Raw genomic sequence first — 13,420 nt, forward strand, 5'->3', positions numbered from 1 at the left:
TTTATAGCAGCATGATTTATAATCCTTTGGGTACATACCCAGGAATGGGATGGCTGGGTCAAATGGTATTTCTAGTTCTAGATCCCTGAGGAATCGCCACACTGACTTCCACAATGGTTGAACTAGTTTACAGTCCCACCAACAGTGTAAAAGTGCTGGGAAAACTGGCTAGCCATATATACAAAGCTGAAACTGGATCCCTTCCTTACACCTTATACAAAAATTAATTCAAGATGGATTAAAGACTTACATGTTAGACCTAAAACCATAAAAACACTAGAAGAAAACCTAGGCAATACCATTCAGGACATAGGCATGGGCAAGGACTTCATGTCTAAAGCACCAAAAGCAATGGCAACAAAAACCAAAATTGACAAATGGGATCTAATTAAACTAAAGAGCTTCTGCACAACCAAAGAAACTACCATCAGAGTGAACAGGCAACCTACAAATTGGGAGAAAATTTTCGCAACCTACTCATCTGACAAAGGGCTAATATCCAGAATCTACAATGAACTCAAACAAATTTACAAGAAAAAAACAACCCCATCAAAAAGTGGGCAAAGGATATGAACAGACACTTCTCAAAAGAAGACATTTATGCAGCCAAAAAACACATGAAAAAATGCTCATCATCACTGGCCATCAGAGAAATGCAAATCAAAACCACAATGAGATACCATCTCACACCAGTTAGAATGGCGATCATTAAAAAGTCAGGAAACAACAGGTGCTGGAGAGGATGTGGAGAGCTCCTTTTAGTAGTTCTTGTAGTGGTGGTGTGGTAGTGACAAATTCTCTCAGCATTTGTTTGTCTGAAAAAGGCTGTGTCTTTCCTTTATTTAGGAAGCTTAGTTTCACTGAGTATAAAATTCTTTTGCTGATAATTGTTTTGTTTGAGGAAGCTGAAGATGGGCCCCCAATCCCTTCTTGCTTTTAGGGTTTCTGCTGAGAAATCTGCTGTTAATCTGATAGGTTTTCCTTTATAGGTTACCTGGTGCTTTTGTCTCACAGCTCTTAAGATTCTTTTCTTCATCTTAACTTTAGATAACCTGATAATAATGTGCCTAGGCAATGACCTTTTTGCAATGAATTTCTCAGGTGTTCTTTGAGCTTCTTGTGTTTGGATGTCTAGGTCTCTAGCAAGGCTGGGGAGTTTTCCTTGATTATTCCACCAAATATGTTTTCCAAACTTTTAGATTTCTCTTATTCCTCAGGAACACCAATTATTCTTAGGTTTGTTTGAGATGGCCCAGCAAACTGGTCAGTTATAAACTATGCTGTAGGTCCCTGAAAAAAACTGGATGAGATTTCCTTCCTGTCTCGTCTGTCCTTGGGAGCTTGACCTTGTAACCATGTGGTTGTGCCTTCTCTTTTCACAGTGGTGGCCTGGGTTCAGGGTCCAATTCCTGGCTCAGGGAATGAGTCCTTTATCTTCTGTCTGTATTTATATGTGTTATGAGTGTGATGTTCATATATGAAAGAGCTTTAATTGGTTTAATAACAGTAAGAGCTTAAATCAGATATTTTATCAGAAAATTTAAAAATATAATGCCTTTTAGTTCATGTGACTTAAGTAATCTTTGGGAAATAAAGGCAGTTTTAAAGATTATTGGTAAAATAAAAATATCTTCAAAAATGTAAACATTTGGTCTAAATCATGCAGGTCAGATATTAAGCTTGCTAAATGCTTTTAAGGTCATAAACTGCTTCTTTGACTTTTGAAAATTGTTCAATTTACCTACTTTGGAGCATTAGATTCTAGATTAGGCTAGGGGCACTAATGCAACAACAATGACATTTGGCTTATTTGGTACAAGAATCTTTTTTTTTTTTTGAGATGGAGTGTTGCTCTGTCACCCAGGCTGGAGTGCAGTGGCACAATCTTGGCTCACTGCAACCTCCGCCTCCCGGGTTCAAGCAATTCTCCTGCCTCAGTCTCCTGAGTAGCTGGGACTACAGGCTCATGCCACCACGCCTGGCTAATTTTGTATTTTTAGTAGAGACAGGGTTTCACCATGTTGGTCAGGCTGGTCTTGAACTCCTGACCTCAGGCAGCCTCCACCCACCTCAGCCTCCCAAAGTGCTGGGATTACAGGCATGAGCCGCTGCACCTGGCTTGGTACAAGAATCTTACAGGAAGCATTGTCAAATATAAAATGGTGTCTGGTTTTCTTTGGGCTGTATTTGTATATATAAATGTGTTATTGGTATGTGTTCCAAAATTACTTTTAAAACTCCTATAATTCTCACATGACTTAGTGTATGTTATTAATAGATATAATTTTTATGTAAAATTTTGTATGCCACAGAAGTAATCAAATTTCCTTATCAATCGTGGCTTTAATGATGGCTGTCCGAAGATGTTTTGTCATCCACAAACAATGGTTGTCTTGTTTTGGTCCTCTTTAGAAGGTGGTTTATAATCAGCTAAAGGACTTTGACAGATGTTCTTGAGTGCAGGTTTCTGATAACTTTGGTGATGGTGACATCAGAATAGAGGAAAAAACTTTCAGAATTCTTATGGAGAGCTGAAATGTCCATGAATATCAAACAGAAGTTAAGTACATGGACTAAACTAATAGAAACCAGAAGTAATCTTTTTAACTTTTTGCTTAAAATATTGCTGATCCTTTTTTTTTTTTTTCCAGAATCAAGGAAACCTTTGAGCTAGTTACAGCTTTTAACAATTGAGTAAAGTATACTTGCATGAACAAAATTTGGAGCATATTTGTTTCTCTCTACCTAATTTCTCCAAAATTTGGAAACTAGTTGTGAGTATTCTTAATTTATGGCAATATAGCTATTTGCATAAGTGCAATAAGAATCTGTTTTCCTTTTTTTTTTTTTTTGAGACAGAGTCTTGCTCTGTTGCCCAGGCTGGAGTGCAATGGTGTGATCTCGGCTCACTGCAACCTCTGCCTCCCAGGTTCAAGCAATTCTCCTGCCTCTGCCTCCCAAGTAGCTGGGATTACAGGTGTGTGCCACCACACCTGGCTAATTTTTGTATTTGTAGTAGAGATGAGGTTTCACCATGTTGGCCAGGCTGGTCTCGAACTCTTGACCTCAGGTGATCTGCCTGCCTCGGCCTCCCAAAGCGCTGGGATTACAGGCGTGAGCCACTGGGCCTGGCCAAGAATCTGTTTTCTTTTGCAACAGGACACAATTGGAGAAACTGCTTATTTTACCAAGGTTTTGACTGGAATGATGTGTTTTCCTTTAAGAAATTAAACGTGACTTACAGAGCTGATAAAGCCCCTTGGGAAAACTGATCTGATACCTTCTCTCCACAGCCCCTATACAGGGTTCCTGACCTGTGGTAAGTAAGGAATGTCACTTTCCGCCAGGCGCAGTGGCTCACGCGTGTAATCCCAGCACTTTGGGAGCTGAGGCGGGTGGATCATGAGGTCAGGAGATCGAGACCATCCTGGCTAAGATGGTGAAACCCCGTCTCTACTAAAAATACAAAAAACTAGCCAGGCATGGTGTCGGGCACCTGTAGTCCCAGCTACTCAGGAGGCTGAGGCAAGAGAATGGCGTGAACCCGGGAGGCAGAGCTTGCAGTGAGCAGAGATCGCACCACTGCACTCCAGCCTGGGCGACAGAGCTACACTCAGTCTCAAAAAAAAAAAAAAAAAAGAAGGATGTCACTTTCTCACAGGCCCAGGAGCCCCAAGTTATCTTGGAAACTCAAGAGGAGAGAAATTTACTCAACTCATAGGTATTTGAGGGTACAAACCCATGGCAGGGCTCGGTTCTAAGAGTCTTATCTAAGATTCCTTCTATGGAACAGAGTTCCATCAAAGCCAATTGAAAAAGCGCCTATGTGAAAAATATTCTTGCTGCACTTTACACAAATAATCAGGCCAAGTATAATACAGTAAATCAGTCTCACCATGATTTGCCTTTAGTAAAAATGGGAAACTATGTTTCAGGAATTGTGGTACGTTGTTTTTAAATTCTAGTTTCATCCGTTGTTTTTAGATTTGTTTCTGCAATTTAGGCTAACCTTGCTTACTCCTGTGAACCAACCAGTGAACTCTGACTGCTGCTCAGAAGAAATACGAGGGTTGGGTAATGTAACAATCTGAATCAATATTCTAATTCTGGGCACACTGGAATTGGCTAGCAACCTCGTATCATCTTGGTTCCAACTGTTGCCCAGTTCATAGAAAACCTTCTAATTTTGTTAACTTGGAATAATTTTACTTATTTTGCTTTACAGTTGTGGAATATATTGCTGTTGTACTCTGTGTAGGTATGCAAAATAAACTTGCTCAATGTTTTCTTAAACTGAACACTTATTAACTGCCCAGATATCACCTTTTGTTGGAACTCAAGAGTTATGAATAGCCCTCACCACACTGATGCCTTCTGACTGTGCTCCTCTCTACCCTGAACACAAGAGACCCTAATAGTTAGGCAGGAATGTCATTGCCCCTATTCAGCCTGAAGAAGTTACAGAAGATGGATCTTCATCCCTCTGCAACTCTTAGGATTAAGGGTTCTCTTATAAAAGGGAAGGAGGAAATGTCAGGCGTGTTTGAACCACAGCAACTCCATCTTGAGTGGGAGCTGGGTCAAATGAGGCTGAGACCTATTGGACGGCATTCCCAGAAGGTTAGACATTCTAAGTCACAGGACGAGATAGGAGGTTGGCACAAGATATAGATCATAAAGACCTTGCTGATAAGACAGTTTGCAGGAAAGAAGTTGGCCACACCCACCAAAACCAAAATGGCCACAAGAGTGACCTCTGGTCATCCTCACTGCTACACTCCCACTAGCTCCATGACAGTTTACAGATGCCATGGCAACCTCAGGAAGTTACCCTACGCACTGGTACACTCCCACCAGTGCCATGACAGTTTACAGATGCCATGGCAACACCAGGAAGTTACCCTATGTGGTCTAAAAAGGGGAGGCATGAATAATCCACCCCTTGTTTAGCATATCATCAAGAAATCACCATAAAAATGGGCAACCAGCAGCCCTCAGCTGCTCCGCCTATGGAGTAGCCATTCTTTATTTCTTTATTTTCTTAATAAACTTGGTTTCACTTGACTCTATGGACTTGCTCTGAATTCTTTCTTGCGTGAGAAACAAGAATGCCCCTGGGGGTCTGGATCGGGACCCCTGTCTGGTAACAACTGCAGTCATCTCCCTCCAACACATTGAGCTGTGTGTTGATGTCTTGGAACTTGCTAGCTGTGAATTAACCTAACAATGCCATCCCCCACACTGCAACCCACACCCTGCAGCTCAAGGGTGCACAGCCCATCACTAATCAATGTTATTTCTGTAAACCAACAAGAATTCCTGAAAAACGACTTTGTATCAGCCACTCCCTGTTCCCCTTTTTGCCTTTAAAATCCTGATTGTAATAAAGGCCTAATGGGGCTCATATCCAAGGCCACTTGGGTCTGAGTCTTCCAGGCAGCAGTCCTCACCTTGGCTCAAGTCAACTCTTTAAATCATAATTTGCACCTCGGCCTCTTCCTTCTTGTCACCCTTATGTAAGTGGGAATCCTACAGAATTTGTCCTTTTGTGTCTGGCTAATTTCACTCAGCATGGCGTCCTCAAGGTTCACCCAAGTTCCAGGGTAGGGAGGTTTTCATACAATTTTGTAGCCCGCGTAACCTCTCTACTGTGGGAGGTGCTCCAAAAATGAATTTGGTTGACTCTCTTTCCTCTTTGAGCTTTCTTGGACACGTTTCTGGCTTGGTGGGCCAAGGTCTGCTAAGAAGAAACTCATCTCTGCGCATCAAAGGGGGAAATGGTGAGGGCTGTATGCCCCGGGAGCAGCCACCCTCTCAGAGGACACAGAAACAGAGCACTTTAACCTCCTTCCATCAAAGCCCTAGAAGAGGAAGGTGTGCTTTAAAAACAGACTCTTCTCATTAATCCTGTTGAAGTCTCACTCACTCTATTGCCTAGGCTGGTGTGCAGTGGCACGATCTCAGCTCACTGCCAGCTTTGCCTTCTGGGTTCAAGCGATTCTCCTGTCTCAGCCTCCCAAGTAGCTGGGACCACAAGTGCCTGCCACCACGCCCAGCTAATTTTTTGTAGAGATGGGGTTTTGCCATGCTGGCCAGGCTGGTCTTGAACTTTTGAGCTCAAGCAATCCACCCGCCTCAGCCTCCCAAAGTGCTGGGATTACAGGTGTGAGCCACCGCGCCCAGCCTTTTTTTTTTTTCTTTTTTTAAGACAGGGCCTTGCTCTGTTGCCCAGACTGGAGTGCAGTGGTGCAATCTTGGCTCACTGCAGCCCTAACCCCCTGGGAGCAACTCATCCTCCTGCCTTAGCCTCCCAAAGTGCTGGGATTACAGGCATGAGCCTCCGTGCCTGGCAGTGGGATCCTCTTTACCTGAACTGCCCAGGGACCTCCATGAGTATCCCTGGCTGGGGGCCGTGGGTCACGCCTATAATCTCAGCACTTTGGGAGGCTAAGGTAGGATTGCTTGAGCCCAGGAGTTCAAGACCAGCCTGGACAACAAAGCAAGACCCTGTCTCTACAAAAAATACAAAAATTAGTGCATACCTGTGGTCCCAGCTACTCAGGAGGCTGAGGTGGGAGAATTGCTTGAGCCCAGGAGGTTAAGGCTGCAGTGAGCCGTGATTGCACCACTGCACTCCAGTCTGGGCGATAAAGTGAAACCCCGACTCTTAAATGGGCCAGGTGCAGTGGCTCACACCTGCAATCCCAGAACTTTGGGAGGCTGAGGCCGGCGGATCACCTGAGGTCAGGAGTTCGAGACCAGCCTGACCAACATGGAGAAACCCCCGTCTCTACTACAAAAATTAGCCAGGCGTGGTGGCACATGCCTATACCAGCTACTCGGGAGGCTGAGGCAGGAGCATCAGTTGAACCTGGGAGGTGGAGGTTGCGGTGAGCCGAGATCGTGCCATTGCACTCCAGCCTGGGCAATAAGAGTGAAGCTCGGTCTCAAAGAAAAAAAAAGTATCCCTGGGACCATGACCTTCTCACAGACAGAACAGGGAAAAGGGGGGGCAGTTTACATCCCTGTGGAGCAGAGCAAACCCATATGAGCCTTTCAGGTGTCTGGGCAGGAGCAGGGCGGGGGCTGTCTCCCAGGGACCATCAGCCGGTTGGCTCAGGGCCTCAGGAGCCCAGGCCAGATCCCAGGAGGCTTCTCGCCGCTACGGAGAGGACATGCGGTCAGCCCGGCTGGCAAAGTGGCCGGATCAGCGCCTGGCTGGGCCACCCTGTGACAGCGACACAGGCACTGCTGTGCCACCCCACATAGAGTGCCACACGCAGTCACAACAGCCCCACGAGGTAGGTCCCAGTATTACTATTTTACGGAAGACTGTGGTACACGCACCCGCACACACAGGTGCACACATGGCCACACAGGCCTCCACCTCTACTACCCAGACAAGTGCCCCAGTGCACATCACACATGCACATGGGTGTGTACACGGCCTGCCCAGACACAGCCCTCCACAACACAGGGACCCACACATACACACACTCACTCATGCACACACGCACCACCCAGACACAACCCTCCACAACACAGGGACCCACACATGCACACAAACACTCTCATGCATACTCGTGTGCACACAGCCTGCCCAGACACAGCCCTCCACAACACAGGGACCCACGCATACACACACTCACTCATGCACACACGCACCACCCAGACACAGCCCTCCACAACACAGGGACCCACACGTGCACACTCATGCACACACACCAAGCTGACACGGCCCTACACAACACAGGGACCCACACGTGCACACACTAAGGAAATGTGGAAATACCACGTGACCTCCGGTGGCAAGGCCGCAGGGTCTCCGGCTTCCAGGTCCTGATGCCAAGGCTGCCCCTCCCTGAATCCACGAGGAGGTCACGACCCCCGCTCCACACCAGGGAGGGGCTCGAGAAGCCCGGAGGCCAGCGCCGAGGTCCCCGCACGTACGCCTGTGTCCCCGGCTCTGGGGAAGGCAGCCGTCCCTTAGGGGGCCGGGAGCCTGCGCGCCGCCCCGACTCCCGCCCACCCCGGTGGCTCCCGGCGGCGTCCGGATGTGGCAGCAGCTCGCGGGCCGGGGCTTCCTCTCGCAGCAGTCGCCGCCCCGGAGGCCGGCAGCGCCCCCTGGCGGACTCAGGCAGGAGGCGCCCGGCGAGGCGGGCGCCGGGTAGGCAGGCGCGGGACGGTGCAGCTCGAGGCCTGTCCCTGCAGGTGCAGGGGGGACCTGTCGCTCCCTTGCGCACCGAAGGGGTGGCAACCCCTCCCAGAGACCTGCTGCCCGCGGAGCCTCCCCCAATGACTTGTGCGGTCCCCAACGGAGAGGCGGGAAGCCGAGCCCTGGAGAAGCCTGGAGACATGGGCAACAGGGGCACTGGGCCTCCGTCCAGCCCCCGCCAGCGCCCCAGGGTCACACATAGGCCTTTATTTTCTGATCCTGAAAGTGATGCAAATGCATTTAAATTAATGCAGAGAGCAGTGACAGATAACGACGGGAAAACATACCTACACATCGGGTGTGCGTGGATAACCACTGCTCACCTTTTTTCGCGTTTCTCCCCCTTTGCCCCCTTCACACATATTTACATATTTGAACCTACTATTTTATATTGGATTTTTTTTTCTTTTTGAGGTGGAGTTTCACTCTTGTTGCCCAGGCTGGAGTGCAATGGCGCCATCTCGGCTCACTGTAACCTCTGCCTCCTGGGTTCAAGCGATTCTCCTGCCTCAACCTCCTGAGTAGCCGGGATTACAGGCGCCACCGCCACCATGTCCAGCTAATTTCTGTATTTTTAGTAGAGATGGGGTTTCCCTGTGCTGGCCAGGCTGGTCTCGAACTCCTGACCTCAGGTGATCCGCCCTCCTTGGCCTCCCAAAGTGCTGGGATTACAGGCGTGAGCCACTGCGCCCGGCCTCATATTGGATTTTAAACATTAAATGGTACAATATTTTCCATTTCACTAAGTTCTTCCTCAGCTAATTTTAAATGACTGCTTATTTCACTGAATAAGATACCATACTTTACTTAACTAATCCCTTTTTTTTTTTTTCAGATGGAGTCTTGCAGTGTTGCCCCGGCTGGAGTGCAATGGTGTGATCTTGGCTCACTGCAACCTCTGCCTCCCGGGTTCAAGCGATTCTCCTGCCTCAGCCTCCCTAGCAGCTGGGATTACAGGTGCCCGCCACCACGCCTGGCTAATTTTTTGTATTTTTAGTAGAGACGGGGTTTCACTGTGTTGGCCAGGCTGGTCTCGAACTCCTGACTTCGTGATCCGCCCACCTCGGCCTCCCAAAGTGCTGGGATTACAGGTGTGAGCCACCGCGCCTGGACAACTAATCTCTTAATTGGTGGACATTTGTGTCACTTATGGCTGTGTCTTGAGTAGTACCACGCTGAACAGACTGCTTTTGCTAAATACAGTTTCTCAAGGCTGGAATTGCTGGGCTGAGGAGCCACGCCTTCTAAAGGTTCTTGACATTATTGCCAAATTGCTTTATAAAAAGGAAGGTCCAATGTTTGGTCCCATCAGGAATGACTGTTTCGGCACATCCTCAGAGGGAGTGAGTGTTACCAATTCCTTTTAAAAATTGGGGGTTTTGGTTGTCAACTTGATAGACCCATGAGAGTTCAATTTCACGTCTTTGACAACCACGCACGCGGTATGTGGTCTGATATGGCACGTCCACCGTGGATTTTGATGCGGACAGCCCCGTGTGCTCCAGTATGTGGTCCAATACGGCACATCCACAGTGGATTTTGATGGGGACAGCCCGGCGTGCTCTAGTATTTGGTCCAATCCAGCACGTCTGCTGTGGGTTTTGATGGCGGCGCCCCTGTGTGTTCTTGAGTGCAGGAGGCAGAATCCATCCTGGGGAATTTGAGCAGAAAGGGGCATGGTGAGCAGTGTGGACAGCGCCCGGCTTCTTGCAGGACTAGAGGAAAGGCCTCCAAGCCCAGCTCTGCACTGGCTAAATGAGCTTCCTTCTCTCAGCTTCCCTGGAAACATCTTTCTCTGCACACCCAGGAGACCCCATATCACCAGCTCGTCCTCATCGTGGGTCCAGAACCGGCTGTGCCCTGCCGGCCTGGGGAGGTTGCGTCTCCCTGGCAGAGCTGCATGCATCCCAGCAGCAAGGAAGGCTGGGGGTGTGGGTTGTGGGACTTCTGTGCGGAGAGAAGACAGGATTCATATTGTGGGAAGCTGTCAAAACGTAGAAAAACAGTGACACTTTTGGGGCTCCCACGAAAGGCTGGTGTCTTATTAATATATTTGAGCCCATTTGGAATTTGAAATGAAGCTGAGTTCCCTTCCTAACGACACAGAGCTCACAGAAGCCGCCTCTTCTCTTGGGTGTCCACCGTCAGCTCTTTCTGGACTGTTCTTCCAGTATGTGTGTGGCTTCCTGCTGTTATCGAAGTCCAAGAATTTCATAAGTTCGTTATCTTATTTTGTTTTATTTTTTAAAATTTTATTCATTTTTTTTTTAAGATACAAGATCTTACTATGTTTCTAGGCTGGCCTCAAACTCCGGGGCTTACGTGATCCCCCCACCTCAGCCTCCTGAGTAGCTGGGACCACAGGTGCTGCCACTGCACCCGGCATATATATATTATTTTATCATCATCATTATTGATTGAGCAATGGAAATCTGTAACTTATTTGGTTCTTTTTTTGGGTTCTTATTTCTTCAAGATTTGGAAAATTCTTCCCTACGTGCAGATTTGCTGGTGGGTTGACCGCCTTCTTCCAGTTTGGGATTAAGACATGACTTCCAGTGGTACAGGACGCAAGGAAACAGCCATCCAGAGAATTCAACAGCTCTTTCTCCACTCTTCAATACAACATGACCTGTGGTCTTTTGTTCTTTTATTTTTTATTTTATTTTCATTTTTAAATAGAGATGGGGTCTTACTATGTTGCTCAGGCTGGTCTGGAACTCCTGGTCTCAAGTGGTGAGAAACAAACTCATCTGTCCAAACCCAAAGAAAGGACTTGGAGGCCCGGAGGAGAGCGAAAGGGAGACTTTTTTTTTTTTTTTCGAGACAGATTCTCGCTCTGTCACCCAGGCTGGAGTGGAGTGGGGTAATCTCAGCTCACTGCAACCTCCGCCTCCCGGGTTCAAGCAGTTCTCCTGCCTCAGCCTCCTGAGTAGCTGGGATTACAGGCGCGCACCACCACGCTCGGTTAATTTTTGTATTTTTAGTAGAGACGGGGTTTCTCCATGTTGGTCAGGCTGGTCTTGAACTCCTGACCTTGTGATCCACCTGCCTCGGCCTCCCAAAGTGCTGGGATTACAGGCATGAGCCACCATGCCCCGCTGAAAGTGAGACTTTTAACGATGGTCTTGCAAGATCAGGTGTCTGATGGGCAGCCACACCCAGCACAGTTTCAACAAATAATTTATCCCCTAGTGCACAGGTCCCTTCCCCGGTTCCTCACAGGCTGAGTACTCTGGGGTCACTGTCTTCTGGGACATCACCTATTGGTTGTTGGGCAGGGGCTGTAGGTGTTTTTTTTAGGGGTGTCCTGCTGCATTTTGTTGCAGCCCACAATGCATTGCAATCCCAGTCAGCCCAGGGGCTCTTCAAGTATTTGACTTATGACCTAAGTAGCTGGGCAGGCTGATAAGAACAGACAAAGACAGCTATTTTGCGGGCTAGTAAACTTTTATCTTAGACTAAACTTTTTAGTTCGGGTGAGAGCACCTAAGGGCCAGGGGCAAGGGAGGGAGAAGGGGAAGCCGACAAGCAGGCACTGGTGATCCAGGCGGGGGCCTAGGACATCCTGTTTCTTCTGTAGTTTGCTGACCTAAGCCGATTCAAGGCACTTTGTCTTGGAAATGGACCACTGTAGACACTGATTCCTTCACTCCCCACTTGGCCTCCTTTGTTCTTCTAGGAGAAGATGCCTTAGCACTTTCAGGAGTTTGGGGTGTGCACAAATGGGTCTTCTAATAGACTCCTGTGCCTTCCAGTGGCTTCCCAGGCACCACCTGGGGCTGTGGACCTGAGCCAGGCCCGTCCTCTCACTGTCAGAGAAACGGCGTGCACTGCTCAGCTGCTCAGTCCTGGGCTTCCCGGGCTGTGTGACGTCCATTCCTGTCAAAAATCCATGGCGGCCATAAAGATTCAGCAAATGCACCGAAGCTCAAACAGACAAATGTACAGGCACTTTCTTTTGTGGTTGGGGCTTTTTCTCCTGTTTAGGGATACCTTTGTCTATCCCAAGCTTATAACAATATCCCAAGAATAGGGTTTGACCAGACTTCTATGTACACCAGTCTCACAGATGCCCTCAATAAGTGCTTTGAAAATAAAAGTTCTAGCTGGGCGCGGAGGCGCACACCTGTAATCCCAGCACTTTGGGAGGCCGAGGCGGGTGGATCACGAGGTCAGGAGATCGAGACCATCCTGGCTAACACGCTGAAATTCCGTCTCTACTAAAAATACAAAAAATTAGCCAGGCGTGGTGGCGGGCGCCTGTAGTCCCAGCTACTCAGGAGGCTGAGGCAGGAGAGTGGCATGAACCCGGGAGGCAGAGCTTGCAGTGAGCAGAGATTAGGCCACTGCACTCCAGCCTCGGTGACAGAGCGAGACTCCATCGCAAAATAAATAAATAAAATAAAATAAAATAAAATAAAAGTTCTAATGAAAGCCTGCATCATAGCTTAATGGACAGGGGTTTTCTTTCAGGACAAGAGGTGCCTGCACCATCCCAAAGCCTCGGCTGCCGGGCCAGTACACGAGGCATCAGCTTGTTTCAGTGGAACAAGCTTTTCTCCTCACCAGATGCCAAGAACCCACGCCACCCGCGGGCACAGCAGTGGTTCAGAATGCAGGCATTCCCAGCTAGGTCTGGTGTGAGCTTAAACCACTCGCTGTTAAATCCTCATGAAAAGTCACTCACAATGTTCTCCTGCACACAGAGTTGCGGAGCTGCTGGAGGGAAGAGAGTGTCTCACAGGCCTGCTGGGCCTGTTGCACCCATACTCCCTCCCTCCCTTCTGTCCAGTCTCCCTCCGTGGCCCAGAGGACACCCCAGCTCTTTGGCCCCCATGGCCCAGGTGCAGTGGCCGAAGTCCAACTCCCTGGGTCTTGCTCCGAGGCCGGCACAGTCTTGACTGGACCGAGAGAGGGTCTGGGGAGCGCATGGCCTGTTTCTCTAAGCATACCCTAAGGGGTTCTCCTCCCACTTGGGGCCTTGCCCCAGACCCTCCCTCCTGCCCAGGATCACTGCCCCAGGCTGGCCACATTTACCCGATGGGGGGTCTGCCCCTCGCCCCAGGCCTGAGTCCTACCTCATTTATGCAGCTGCTTCAACAATGCAAGGAAGAGATTTGTAATGGGAAAGGTATTTTATTTCTTTTTGAAATTATTTCCAGCTGAATGATGTTAGTAAAAATACAGAGAGAATACAACAAA

The sequence above is a fragment of the Nomascus leucogenys genome, chromosome 5, assembly GCF_006542625.1.
Source record: "Nomascus leucogenys isolate Asia chromosome 5, Asia_NLE_v1, whole genome shotgun sequence".
NCBI classification, from domain to species: Eukaryota; Metazoa; Chordata; class Mammalia; order Primates; family Hylobatidae; genus Nomascus; species Nomascus leucogenys.